The following is a 13,689-nucleotide window of genomic DNA, read 5'->3' as shown; positions in this document are numbered from 1 at the left end:
TGGCTTACAGGCACCCACCATCATCATGCCTGGCTAGTTTTTGTATTTTTTCTAGAGATGGGGTTTCATCCTGTTGGCCAGGCTGGTCTTGAACTCCTGACCTCATGATCCACCCGCTTCAGCCTCCCAAAGTGCTGGGATTACAGGCATGAGCAACCTCGCCCGGCCGCAACACACAATTTTAAAACATTGTTTTAAATTATGCTATAGGATTTTTCAATTTGATTATTAGAGGTTATTCCAAACCCTCTAGCTTATGGAAAGTTATTGTCCCCAAAACCATGTTATCATGAAAAATGGCAACACAGTCTGCTCAATAATGTTAGGACAGATTTTTCTTTCCTTTATCCCTTTTGCCGTGGGAAGTCGTAATCCCTGCCTTTGGTGGAGTTAACCTTAAATTCCGAATCAGTAGGGTTCAAAGCTCTTCAGAGAATTTCTTAATAATTCTTTAGTCACTCCCTTCCCTGCTGGCTCTTTTCTGCCTTGAGGCCCCCACCTCCTCCCCCAATCTCAGCATCCCCATCCTGTCTGCTGCATCTCATGGCATCTCTCAGCTGCCTCACTGCCCATCTACTCACCCCAAGCCTAGAGTGGTCCAAAAAAAGAACTAGGCTCAGAGACAGAGGGTCATAAAAGGGAATTCCTCCCAGCCTCTTACTGGATTGACCCTGACAAACCACTGCCTCTCTCTGGGCCTCAATTTCCTCACTTTTCTTTTCTTTTTTTTTTTTTTTTTGAGATGAAGTCTCACTCTGTCACCTAGGCTGAAGTGCAGTGGCACAGTTCTTGACTCACTGCAACCTCCACCTCCCAGGTTCAAGCCATTCTCCTGTCTCAGCCTACCAAGTACCCCCTACCTACAAGCATGTGTCCCCAACCCTGGCTAATTTTTGTATTTTTAGTAGAGGTGGGGATCTCACCATGTTGGCCAGGCTGGTCCGGAACTCCTGACCTCATGATCCACCCACCTCAGCCTCCCAAAGTGATGGATTTACAGGCGTGAGCCACCGCCCCCCCGCACCCCTCCCTCCATCTCCCCACTCCTCCCTCCATCCCCCCACCCCACCCCCACCCCCTGCCAGCGGAGTTTCTTTACTTATAAAATGAGGATAATAACAGTCTCTCAAGGTGGTTGTTTGGGCTGAAAGAGGAGAACTGAGATAGGATAGTAAAGTAATTAACACAGTGTTTAACTTTGTGAACATTGTTCCCTTTCCCTTTCTTTCCTGAGGCATGTTGAAGCCCCTCTCTGAAGTCAGCAGGTGCTGGGAAAGTAACACCGACTAGAGTCCTATCCTGGACAATTACAGGGCAGCATGGACTCCAAAAGTAATGTTCTTTGAAACTCTAGTCCAGTCATGGCCCAAAACTCCAAGGCCTAAGAAAGACATCATCATGGTATTTCTCAGGGGCAGGATAAATGGATTTCAGGGAGAGGCAGGAGCCAGTGACTTTGAATGCCCTCCCACCCCCTACCCATTCATAGGCTGTTTCATACTCATGAAAAAAACAGCACTAGGCCAGGTGTGGTGGCTCACACCTGTAATCCCAGCACTTTGGGAGGCCAAGGTGGGTGGATCACTTGAGGTCAGGTGTTCGAGACCAGCCTGGCCAACAGGCAAAACCCTGTCTCTACTAAAAATACAAAAATTAGTGGAGCATGTTGCCGGTTGCCTGTAATCCCAGCTAATTGGGAGGCTAAGGAAAGAGAATTGCTTGAACCTGGGAAGCAGAGGTTCCAGTGAGCTGAGATTGCCCCACTGCACTCCAGCCTGGGCGACAGAGTCAAGACCCTGTCTCAAAAAAATAAAAAATAAAAACAGCACGAACATATCTTTTTGGAATTAGGAATGCAAACTTTCAAACTTTGGGTGAGAGGGCTATGAAAACAAATAATGAACAATATATATCAGCTGTTTTTGGTGACTACTGCCCTGAGTTGCCCATTTAGATAATATAATAAGAACAAAATGAGGCTAATCAGTGAGAGGTTAATGGAATTAGGTCTCACATGTGGTGTCCTTGAATGTCATGCCATCTCACCCAATGAATATGAAGTTGTATGATAGAAAGACCTTGAGAAACACATATAGAAATTAGGAAGTCAATTAGGTATCAACTGGCCTCTTTTTAGGAATATGATCTGGTCTAGTATTATTTTTGAACTGGGAACTTCCATTTTTCCTCCTGGAGACTTCCGTTTCACATCATCAATTTTATTAGTGATGGCTGAGGTCTCTCAAATCTGTGAATAAGGTTTAGTGAGAATTGATGAGCCCTGGTTAAATAAGAATTCTGATGGCTTATGGGTTGCTGCTATGTGGTAGAAGTCAAACTCAATTATCTTTTTTTTTTGAGACAAAATCTCTCTGTCACCTAGACTGCAATGGCATGATCTCAACTCACTACAGCCTCCGCCTCCCGGTTCAAGCCATTCTCCTGCCTCAGCCTCCCAGGTAGCTGGGATTACAGGCATGTGCCACCATGCCAGGCTAATTTTTGTATTTTTTTTTCTTTTTCTTTTTTAATGACCAAAACAAAGCATCTAAGATCGCAGCTCCTGGAAGAACCACTTGTTCTTGCCTGTCTTGTATCGCTCTTCAGACTTGACCTTGGCCTCTCATCAAGCCTTGCGTTTAAGAGCAGGATCTCTGAGGACATCCTTATTGATGACAGTTTTGTCAAGGGGATTCCACAGAGTACCTTGTGGGCATCAGGTGACTGTAGTTATAAACTTTCACAAAAGATTCGATATTTGACCTCTTGGCAATCTTCTTGCCCATGGCAACTGTCACTTTGTGAGGACAGTGGTCAATTCCAGCCATCAGAGCAAGTCTGTAGGAGCAATCTGAAGTGCCATCATGAGTGTTCTTCACGATAACGGCTTTGCGTCCACAGTAGCATCGAGCCAGGACAAGCACCACCTTCCTGGGTTTCATGAGCTTGCCCATTTCAGCAGCAACCACTGGGGCCTACAGCACAAAGGAAAGAAGGATACTTCCACTTAATTGTTGTATTTTTAGTAGAGACGGGGTTTTGCCATGTTGGCTAGGGTGGTGGTCAACTCCTGACCTCAAGTGATCCACCTGCCTCAGCCTCCCAAAGTGCTGGGATTACAGGTGTGAGCCACCATGCCTGGCCGAAACCAATTATCTTTTAATTCAACAATTCTCTGTCTACCAGAAGACTCTCTAGAACCTCTTCTATGTGTCTTTTTTTTCATTTGAAACATTTCCTTTGAAATCAGGCCTACTTTAGAAAGACAAAAAAAAAAATAAAAATACAAATACAAAACCTTTATTTGTGAAAATGAAAGCAAAAGAGAAGGAATGTTTTTCTCTAAATTTAGCTTTTTTTCAGTAAGGAAATATTAGACCATCAGGTAATCAATCTTGACTACACAGGTCAAGCAAAAAACCAAACAAACAAACGCAAACCATAGTTTGTTTAGCATTGCCGTGCCCCTAGACGAATTCTGCCAGCTTTTACGTTGCTATTACTCTCCTTCCCCATTGCAGCCCTTCAAGAAAAGTTGTGTTTGGGAAGCTAGAACAAAGTCTGTCTTTATGCTGTGAGCAGTGCCTAGCTCTCAGAGTTGGGGAGGGGAGAAGAGAAGGGAATAATGAACAAGGAGGAGGAGAAGGTGGTATTCAGTTTCTTCTCACATTTCGCTCGGTAAGAATTCCTTCAGTGTCAAATGGGGAGGCATCTTTAGGATTTGCAGTTTGTTAAGTGTTTACGTTTTCAAACACATTCTTTGGAATACACTCCTCTTTTTTCTTTTTTTGAGAGGGAGTTTTGATTTCGTTGCCCAGGCTGGAGTACAATGGCACAATCTCAGCTCACTGCAACTTCCACTTCCCAGGTTCAAGCGATTCTCACCTCTCGAGTAACTGGAATTACAGGCATGCACCACCGTGCGCAGCTAATTTTGTATTTTTAGTAGAGACGGGGTTTCTCCCTGTTGGTCAGGCTGATCTCAAACTCTTGAGCTTAAGCAATCCACCCACCTTGGCCTCTCAAAATGCTGGGACTACAGGAGTGAGCCACAGTACCCAGCCTAATTTTTAAACTCTTTGGAGAGATGAAGTGTCACTATATTGTTCATGTTGGTCTCGAACTTCTGGGCTCAAGTGATCCTCCTACCTCAGCTTCCCAAAGTGGTGGGATTACAGGTATGAGCCACTCACTGCACCCAGCCCTAGGAAGCTCTTTCATAAGAAGAGAATCTCATCCCTATCATCCTTTTGGTTGAAGATAGCAGCCAAGATGGTATTAGGGAAAGGTGAAAGACGGTGGTGGTGGTGGTGGTGGTGGGTGGAAGGTATTAATGTTGAGAATTGTTATTTCCGTTGTAAAAAGAGCCTGATGTGTTCCTTTTGTGAATCCTATTATTCTCATTTCTTGAAAAATATTCTGATAGGATACTCCCTAGTTTCACAATCTCAACAGATAATTAGTGTGGGAAGTAGCAAAGTTCCATTTTAAAGTTTCCTTTTTTGTTAAAGAATAAGTGTGCTAATAACTTTGTTAAGCTCTATCCTATGTAGCTGTTAGACATACCATGCTTACAGACATGTAGTACATTCTATGTCCTTGTACTTTAAGATGTCTATGCTAGATGTGCTCACAGGCATGTCCCAGCTCTCCATTGCTTTTACCTGTTTAGAAACATTTTAAGTTGTTAGCCAATCAGTTTTAGTTTAGCTTGTGAGGTCCAGCTCCAGCCCACGGACATCAGACACAGCAGTAAGGTTGACCCCAAATGCATAAGGGATAGACTTGTGTGTTTTCCTTTGTTCATTGCACTTTTGTGGCAAGATGGCTAGCGAGGGTACCCTTCCTGCAGTTCAGAAAGTAGAAACTGCATTGCTGAAAGATCCTTTGTCTCGGTGCTGATTTTTCTTTGTGGCACCAAGCATCCATTTCCAACAATTGATAAGAATCCCAAGTTGAAATTAGTTTCATTGAGTTTTAGCTCAGAGGTCTGTATAGAAAAGAACAGTTCTTCTACAGGTAAAAGTAATGGTGGAGAAACAGCCTCTTCTTAAGTTGTCTTTGGGGCCCAGAAAAGTTCAAATAGTTTGCAGTTTGCTAGTGGCTATATGGCTTCCAGCAAGCCTTTAAAATAAAGAGAATAAATAGAGTCTACGGCCATACCATCCTGAATGCACCCAATCTTGTCATGAAATAAATAGAATTTCTTTGGTGAAGCATTTTCTTCCCAAAAGCTATGACAACTCTTTTAGGGGCTGAAGCCCTACTCATAAAAGTCCAGCTGCACACCTCTCATGGTCCTGCTAGAATTCATACTCCTGGGCTGTTGGTCCTGAGTAGGTGGACACTGTCTAATCCCTTAATCATCAAGACTTAGCTGCCCCATATCCACTTTCAAGGATGTGTGTCTGTGCATTAATGGAAGTTAAAGTTTTGAAGCATAATCTGTTCCAGGTAAGAAATTATCAGCCAATATGTTTATTTAGGTCTACCAAAAAATACAGTTCTCTTCTAGATATTGAGGATATAAGGAACTATTACATAAATGTTGGCCAGGCGCAGTGGCTCATGCCTGTAATTCTAGCACTTAGGGAGGCTGAGGTGGGTGGATTGCCTGAGGTGAGGAGTTTGAGACCAGCCTGGCCAACATGGTAAAACCCTGTCTCTACTAAAAATACAAAAATTAGCCAGGCATGGTGATGGGCACCTGCAATCCCAGCTACCATGGGAGTCTGAAGCAGAGAATTGTTTGAACCCAGGAGGCGGAGGTTGCAGTGAGCCAAGATCACGACACTGCACTCTAGCCTGGGCCATACAGCAAGATGGTAAAACAACAACAACAACAAGATATTGAAACAGCTTGAAGCAGGACCTGTTCTTTTGAGGGCCTCTCAGTCTCTTTTGGAGTTAGTTTCAGTGGGTTTTATCTCTGGAAGGAAGAGGTAAACCTGGCTGGAGGGTATGTCTGGCAGTAGATTTGGGAGAGGGAATTTCTTCTCCTGCACATCAAAAATGGCTCTGGGAGAGCCCTCTTTGCCCTCATACTGCTGTCCCCTTTGCACTTTCCTCTCACCATCCTGCATTCCCCTCAGTGTACTAATCTGGGCCACATTTATTGGTGCGTGTCATTACTATTCATTGAAGTTGAGAAACTACATTCCATTTTTCTCTTTCTTACCTCCTACCACCCCAAAGGGCCTTCCTTGTACATTCTAATGGTGCTTAGACTCAGGAAAGAAACAGAAGTGGAATGCCCTGCCCAGGAGTTCTGGCCTTGGCCACATCTTCCCCTAAAAATTAACCAGAGCCACACTAATTTGGGGAGGAGGTAGATGTTGAGCTGGTTGTACACTTGCCCAGCTAGTTCTTCCTTCCGCCTCTGGCTCTCGTTCAGAATGTGTCTCTTCTCTCCTTCAACAAAGATCCCTAGAGGAGCAGACAGGGGAATGATAGGAGCTGTGCCTCAGAACTCTTCTCTGAAGCTCTCATATTTGAGGGCTCTGTCAGACAATGCTACTGCTTTAATATTAGCGACTGACACTAACAGGCGAAGCAGAGGCAAAGGAATATAGTCCCAACAGAACCCAACACTGGACTGGCTGTACCTTTGTCAATATTGAATTAAGAGCTATAAAATATTTCACCTTTTCTAATTCAAATAATCCCACTATTGGAATTGCATCTTGAGAAAACAGTTCAAATTAAGACAAGAGAATTCTAATACCTAGTGCCAATATCTTAGTATCTGAATGCCATTACCCATGAGAAGGTACCAGAGCTCCTTGGAGAAATGGCCGATTCAGATCTGGGGCAAGGAAACCTCATGGTATGTGTCAGAAAGGAAAATGGTACTTAGAAAAGGAATAGTTTTGGGTAGAGAGGTGGTGAATTCTCTTTTGGATTGAGCTGGAGGTACCTGGGAGATATACAGCTGGAGATGATCAGTGGGTACTATACAGTACCCACTGTATAGTACCAATGTTTCTTGTGTCACCTTGCAGAAGGATTCTCTCCAATTCTTGGTAAAAATGCAGATTTCTGGGTACCACCTCAGAGGACAAGGCAACTGCATTTAAAAAATGTTCTCCAAATGATTTTTTTTTTTTTTGAGACCGAGTTTTACTCTTGTTGCCCAGGCTGGAATGCAATGGTGCTATCTCGGCCCACCATAACCTCTGCCTCCTAGGTTCAAGTGATTCTCCTTCCTCAACCTCCCGAGTAGCTGAGATTACAAGCATGTGCCACCATGCCCAGCTAATTGTTGTATTTTTAGTAGAGACAGGGTTTCTCCATGTTGGTCAGGCTGGTCTCAAACTCCCCACCTCAGGTGATCCGCCCACCTCGGCCTCCCAAAGTGGTGGGATTACAGGCATGAGCCACCCCGTCCAACTCAAAAAATTTTTTAAAGTTAGCCCACATGGTGTCATATTTTTTTGTATTTGTAAATACAGTGCACTCCAGTCTGGGCAACAGAGTGAGGCTCTGTGTCAAATAAATAAATAATTCAGCGTGTCAAAAACACCATAAAAAAATTAAAATGAAAAATCAGAGGGAAATCTTACAGCATATATAAACAAGTAAAATCATTAAAATATGAAGTTTTTATAATCCGTGCAGAAAACTACCACTATTTCAGTAAAAAACAAACTGTGCAAACACAAAAATATGTAATTCCCAAAGAAAATACAATTTTATCTCTCTTTCTCTCTCTCTCTCTCTCTCTCTCTCTCTCTATATATATATATATATATGACATGAATATGAAATACTTATTAAAACAAAAATGGAATGTCATTTTTAACTTCTCAAATGGGCAAATATTTGTACAAGAAAGTTTGGCTTAGGGAATCAAGGAAATAGAAATAAGCAAAGTCACCCTCTGTTAGTAGAAATGAATTTGGTATCACTTTTCCTTTGTTGTTGTTGTTGAGACAGGGTCTCACTCCCAGGCTGGAGTGATCTTGGCTCACTGCAGCCTGTACCTCCCCGGGCCTAGGTGGTTCTCCCAGCTCAGCCTCCATAGCTGAAACCACAGGTGTGCACCACCACACCCAGCTAAGTTTTCATATTTTTAGTAGAGATGGGGTTTCTCCATGTTGTCTAGCTGGTCTCGAACTCCTGGGTTCCAGCAATCCACCAGCCTTGGCCTCCCAAAGTGCTGGGATTACAGGCGTGAGCATCACACCCAGTTTAGTATCACTTTTCTGAAAGGCATTTGTAAGTAATATCAAAAATTTAAAATATTTCTATCCTTTGAAAACAATTCTGCTTCTGGGAGCTTAGTTTTTACATGTATGTAAAACAAAAATTGTTTCAGGCCAGTTGTGGTGGCATGCACCTGTAATCCCAGCTACTCAGGAGGTTGAGGCACAAGAATTGCTTGAACCTGGGAGGCAGTGGTTGCAATGAGCCAAGATGGTGCTACTGCATTCCAGCCTTGGTAACAGAGAAAGACTCTGTTTCAAAATATATACGTACATATATATATATTTTTTTATTTTTACAGGCTCACTGGCCTTTAGCAACCTTGTGCTTATCACCATTGCCAGGAAGTGTATGCAAGTGTGAACCAGTGAGCATTTCTCTACGTTTTTTTTGTTTGTTTTGAGATAGAGTTTCGCTTTTGTTGCCCAAGCTGGAGTACAATGGTGCGATTTCGGATCACTGCAATCTCTGCCTCACAGGTTCAAACCATTCTCCTGCCTCAGCCTCCCGAGTAGCTGGGATTACAGGAATGTGCCATCACGCCCGGCTAATTTTGTACTTTTAATAGAGATGAGGTAGATGAGGTTTCTCCATGTTGGTCAGTCTAGTCTCAAACTCCCGACCTCAGGTGATCCACCCGCCTCAGCCTCCCAAAGTTCTGGGATTACAGACGTGAGCCACCTTGAGCCCAGCCTATTACAAGTTTTGACAGAGTTTTATATCTTCTCATTTGTAGATGTGCACTTTAATACAGACAGCTACGTGATTAGCATGTAACACCAACTCAAAGCTCAGCAGCTCTGTTAGTTGAAATAGTACATACACATCTGTAGCCTCTACTTCCGTTGTTCAAATGTCCTTATAAAAATAGTTACGAAAAAAGTGGCTGTTCTCATAGGTACACAGGCAATCTTAAATCTCAGTGAGTTGGCTGTTTTCCCCTTAGCCTGAGAATCACGGCCCGTCATACTCTGGAAGTTAGGCCAGCAAATCGTGGAATGCAAATAGAGTCAGAAACCTGGAGTGCTTTTATTCCCTTCACAGACTCATCTAGCAAAATGGATTGCTTTCAATTGTGAAGAAGGGAAAAAAAGAATAAGGAAGAGAAGAATGTGTTGGCTTTGTGAGCCCTGGTTTGAGTATAGGATGATGTTTTCTTTTTTTGGATGAAAAGTGGGATCTTAATGGACGCTCACAGTTGGCTCAGGCAGCTTCTGAAAGGTCCCCTTGTCAAACAGCATCCTAGATAGAAGGACCCATTGTTTTCTAAAACTAAAGTTACCACTCTTTCCTTTATCCTTTCTTTTGTACCTTTTAGTGTTTGCTTAATCAGAATATTTTAATCCCTAATGTGGTGGCTGGGTGTAATTTATCTCATTAAGCCTCTCCTATTTTCTCCTGTTTACATGACTAATATTATTGTGTTTTATAGAGCTTATACCAACAAGCCACTCCTTTGTCCCATTGTTTCAGCTCCAGGCCAAAAACCAACAATGAAGTTTTATCTTTCCAATCTTGGACCTCACCTACTTGTCATTCAGAGCATATAGATTGCATGAAGAGTATGTTCCTTTGAAAACAAAGCAAGGATTCATTTTTATGACCTAAAAACAAACAATTACCTTTCTCAAAGGTCCTGGTCATCTCTTTTTATGACTATAGACTGGCAAAGACTCACCTTAGAAGAGGAAAAAAGTATATACTTCCTTGTGGGCTGAAAGCCCAAAGTCCCCTAGCAATAATGCCCTGCTCCCTAACTTATATTTCTTTCGCAGAGCATAGAATATCTAGAAGCAGAGAACCTGAGCAGTGGAGGAGGGCATGTGGTGAGGTTATCTCATCTAAATCCCTGCCCTTCAGCAAGACCACACCCAAGCCAGACAGAGGAGAATTGATCTTGTTTTTCAACGCTTACAAAGCAGAGCCTTCTTTGAAAGTCCCATATTTGAAATATTGTGTCAGAAAAATTTTCTAAAAAGCCAGCCTAGTAAAAGCTTTTCTTGTCATTTTCTCAGTTACTCTTTTTCTTTTCTAGGCTGAAAATAACCAGTTACCATCCTCAGGGAATCAACAATTTAATGAGCAATAACTTCTGGTGAGGCCGTGGTTCTCAAACATCAGCAAGCATCGGTGTCACCTGGAGGGCTTATGAACACACAGGTCGCAGCATACCCCCAGTTTCCAATCTCAGAGGTCCAAGGAGGGCTCTAGAATTTGCATTTCTACAGAGTTCCCAGGTAATGCCAGTGCTATGGGACTGGGGACCCCACTTTGAGAACTGCTGCTATAAGGTCCAGTGCTAGGAAATCTGAAGGATAGAAATATGCAGATGCCTAAGAGGTGGGAACAAGTGGAATTGACAAGTAAACAGGTTAACCTCCATATGGAAAGTGCCAAACGCCCATCACATAATCCCTTTGCTAGCTCAGGTTGCAGTGTGGGAGGCCGATGTGAATAGTAGTTTGGGATGTCAGCCATTCACACCAGGAACTGTGTGGGCACTGAAGGGGAGCACGGTGTCCAGGCTGGGTGAGGAAGGGGCCAGAGATGGCTTCCTGCAGACCAGAAGCCATTCCTGGGTGGATTTTGTTTGTTTGTTTGTTTTGTTTCTGTTTTTGTTTTGGGGATGGAGTTTCACTCTTGTCGCCGAGGCTGGAGTATAATGGCTCGATCTCGGCTTGCTGCAACCTCTGCCTCCCAGGTTCAAGCAATTCTCTTACTTCAGCCTCCCAAATAGCTGGAATTACAGGTGCCTGCCACTCACTTCAGCCTCCTAAAGTGCTAGGATTACAGGTGTGAGCCACCACTCCCGGCCTTCTGGGTGGGTTCTTTTTTTCAGACAGATTCTCACTCTGTCACCCAGGCTGGAGGGCCGTGGTGCAATCTCGGCTCATGCAACCTCCACCTCCTGGATTCAAGTGATTCTCCTGCCTCAGCCTCCTGAGTAGTGAGGACTACAGATGCACACCATCACACCCAGCTACTTTTTGTATTTTAAGTAGTGACGGGGTTTCACTGTGTTGGCCGGGATGGTTTCCATCTCATGACCTCGTGGTAATGCCTCAGGGATTACAGGCATGTCATTACAGGGATTACATGCCTGGCTTTTGTGTGTGTGTGTGTGTGTGTGTGTGTGTGTGTGTGTGTGTTTGGAGATTGCTCTTTGAAGGTGTTTTTTTTTTTTTTCTTTTTATACTTTAAGTTCTGGGATACATGTGCAGAACATGCAGGTTTGTTACATAGGTATACACGTGCCATGGTGGTTTGCTGCACCCATCAACCTGTCATCTACATTAGGTATTTCTCCTAATGCTATCCCTCCCCTAGCCTCCCATGCCCCAACAGGCCGCGGTGTGTGATGCTCCCCTCCCTGTGTCCATGTGTTCTCATTGTTCAACTCCCACTTATGAGTGAGAACATGTGGTGTCTAGTTTTCTGTTTCTATGTTAGTTTGCTGAGAATGATGGTTTCCAACTTCATGTCCCTACAAAGGACATGAACTCATCTTTTTTATGGCTGAATAGTATTCCATGGTGTATATGTGCCACATTTTCATGGATTCTTAAAGAAGAGAAGGTGTCCAGACAAAGGGGCAGGGTGAAGCATGTGCTCTTCCAGCAGAGGAACAGTGTGGAACTGAGGAGGGGACGTGGAGCATTCACCAGGCAGCAAGCTGTGCAAGTGTCCCCAAGGGGAACGTGCAAGTACAGTGAGGCCAGAGTGCAGAGGCGGGCAGGCCAAAACTCAGAGGGCACAGCAAACCCAGGGGGAGGAGTCTGGGCGATATTCTGAAGACTCCTTTGACATCGAGAACAGAGAAATCTTTGCTGAGACTCCATAGAAGGGGGGATCAGAGAAAAAGGAGAGCAGGAACATAGCTCTCCCCAGTCCTCTAGGTCCGCCACTGTAGGACTTCTCTGCCAGGCTCATCCCAGTTTCCTGCTGGTATCAGGTACTTGCTAGCCTCCTAGCCTAAGTGCAGGACCGTACTGTCTTTACTTTTAATTTCATTGAATGATTTGGCAGTTTCATAGAGGGAAATTTATAAAGACACTGGGCAAACATAAAACCAAAGTGAACATGCTTGCTTCGGCGGCACATATACTAAAAATGGAACAATACAGAGAAGATTAGCAAGGTCCCTGCGCAAGGATGACACGCAAATTCGAGATATTTAAAAAAAAAAAGAACACAAAGAGAATACAGAAGCTGGGTCTAGAGATAAGGCTTCTAGCTCCACCTTTTGTGGGCTGTACAGCTTTGAGCATGTTACTTAACTCCGTGTGCAGCAGTCTCTGTATTTAAATAGAGACCTTTTCCCCTAATAAGACCCTTAAAACCTTACAGGGCTGGGCCTTCCCTGAAGTCTTTAGACTGAGCTTACACTCACTGACTCTGCCCCAACTATATAAACCTCTTTTAAAGTGGGTTTGCTGTGCTCCTTTCTGCCCCAGGCCTCTGCACAGGCTATTTCCCTTGTCTGCAATAGCCTTGCCCTTACTTCACTAATGAACTACTACTGCATTAAACCTAAGACCCACTCCCTCAGGGAAATCTCTGATCTCCCTGAATAGGTTAAATCTCTCTGATGATAGGGTTTTTTAGTATCAGGAACTTCTACCTGATGTCATTGAATGATTGCTTTTTGTGTAATTATTTGCTTAATGTTTGTCTCCTACTAGAACAGGGGTCAGCAAACCATAGCCAGTTTTGGCCTGAAGCCTGTTTTTATTAAAAAAAATGTTTTATTGGCATGCGGCCCCACCTACTTTTTTACATAGTGTATGTGGTTGCTTTTGCAATTGACTAGTTGCAGCAGAGGCCTGATGGCCCACAAAGCCTAAAATATTTACAATCTGTTTTTTACAGAACAAAAAATGGCCAATCCCTGTATAATCTCCATGAAAGCAGGCACAAGGTCTATTTTTGCTTACTTGCTTATCCTTAGTATCTAGCATAGTCTCTGCCACATAAAGGATGCACAATAAATATTTATTTTAAAAACAATGAATACAAAAAGATTTTTTAAATGACTATTTTGCCAGAGTGTTGAAAGAGTTAAATAAGAGACAATATTATTTTTAAAAATCCAGAAACATATGCCTAGAATGTAGTAGGTGTTTAGTAAAAAGATAAATGTTAGCGGGGTTTTTGTTGTTGTTGTTATTCTCAGCCTTTCCTTAGTCAGTGCTTTTTTTTTTCTTTTTAGGCAGAGTCTTGATCTGTCACCCAGGCTGGAGTGCAGTGGCATGATCTCAGCTCACTGTACCCTCCATGTCCTGGGTTCAAGCGATTCTCCTGTCTTAGTCTCCCTCCCAAACAGCTGAGATTACAGGTGTGTGCCACCATGCCTGGCTAATTTTTGTATTTTTAGTAGAGATGGGGTTTCGCCATGTTGGCCGGGCTGGTCTTGAACTCCTGACCTCAGGTGATTCACCCGCCTTGGCCTCCCAAAGTGCTGGGATTACAGGTGTGAGCCATGGC

The 13,689-nt window shown here is 43.5% G+C and overlaps 1 protein-coding gene, 1 non-coding gene and 1 pseudogene across 2 annotated transcripts in view; 2 read left to right on the top strand and 1 right to left on the bottom strand.

The window, feature by feature from the left end:
* The window catches only part of LOC103792545 (uncharacterized), a 35,551-nt gene that overhangs the window by 11,502 nt on the left and 10,360 nt on the right, over positions 1 to 13,689 (top strand). The window lies entirely within an intron of this gene.
* On the bottom strand, positions 2,237 to 3,054 carry LOC100386943 (large ribosomal subunit protein eL27 pseudogene; annotated as a pseudogene).
* LOC118148105 (U6 spliceosomal RNA) lies at positions 12,286 to 12,392 on the top strand. Its single transcript, XR_004734905.1, has one exon. It is a non-coding gene; the product is annotated as a U6 spliceosomal RNA (small nuclear RNA).

The sequence above is a fragment of the Callithrix jacchus genome, chromosome 1 (assembly GCF_049354715.1).
Source record: "Callithrix jacchus isolate 240 chromosome 1, calJac240_pri, whole genome shotgun sequence".
In the NCBI taxonomy this organism is placed as follows: Eukaryota; Metazoa; Chordata; class Mammalia; order Primates; family Cebidae; genus Callithrix; species Callithrix jacchus.
Note: the sequence above shows the minus strand (reverse complement) of the source record. Positions and strands in the feature narration are given on the sequence as shown.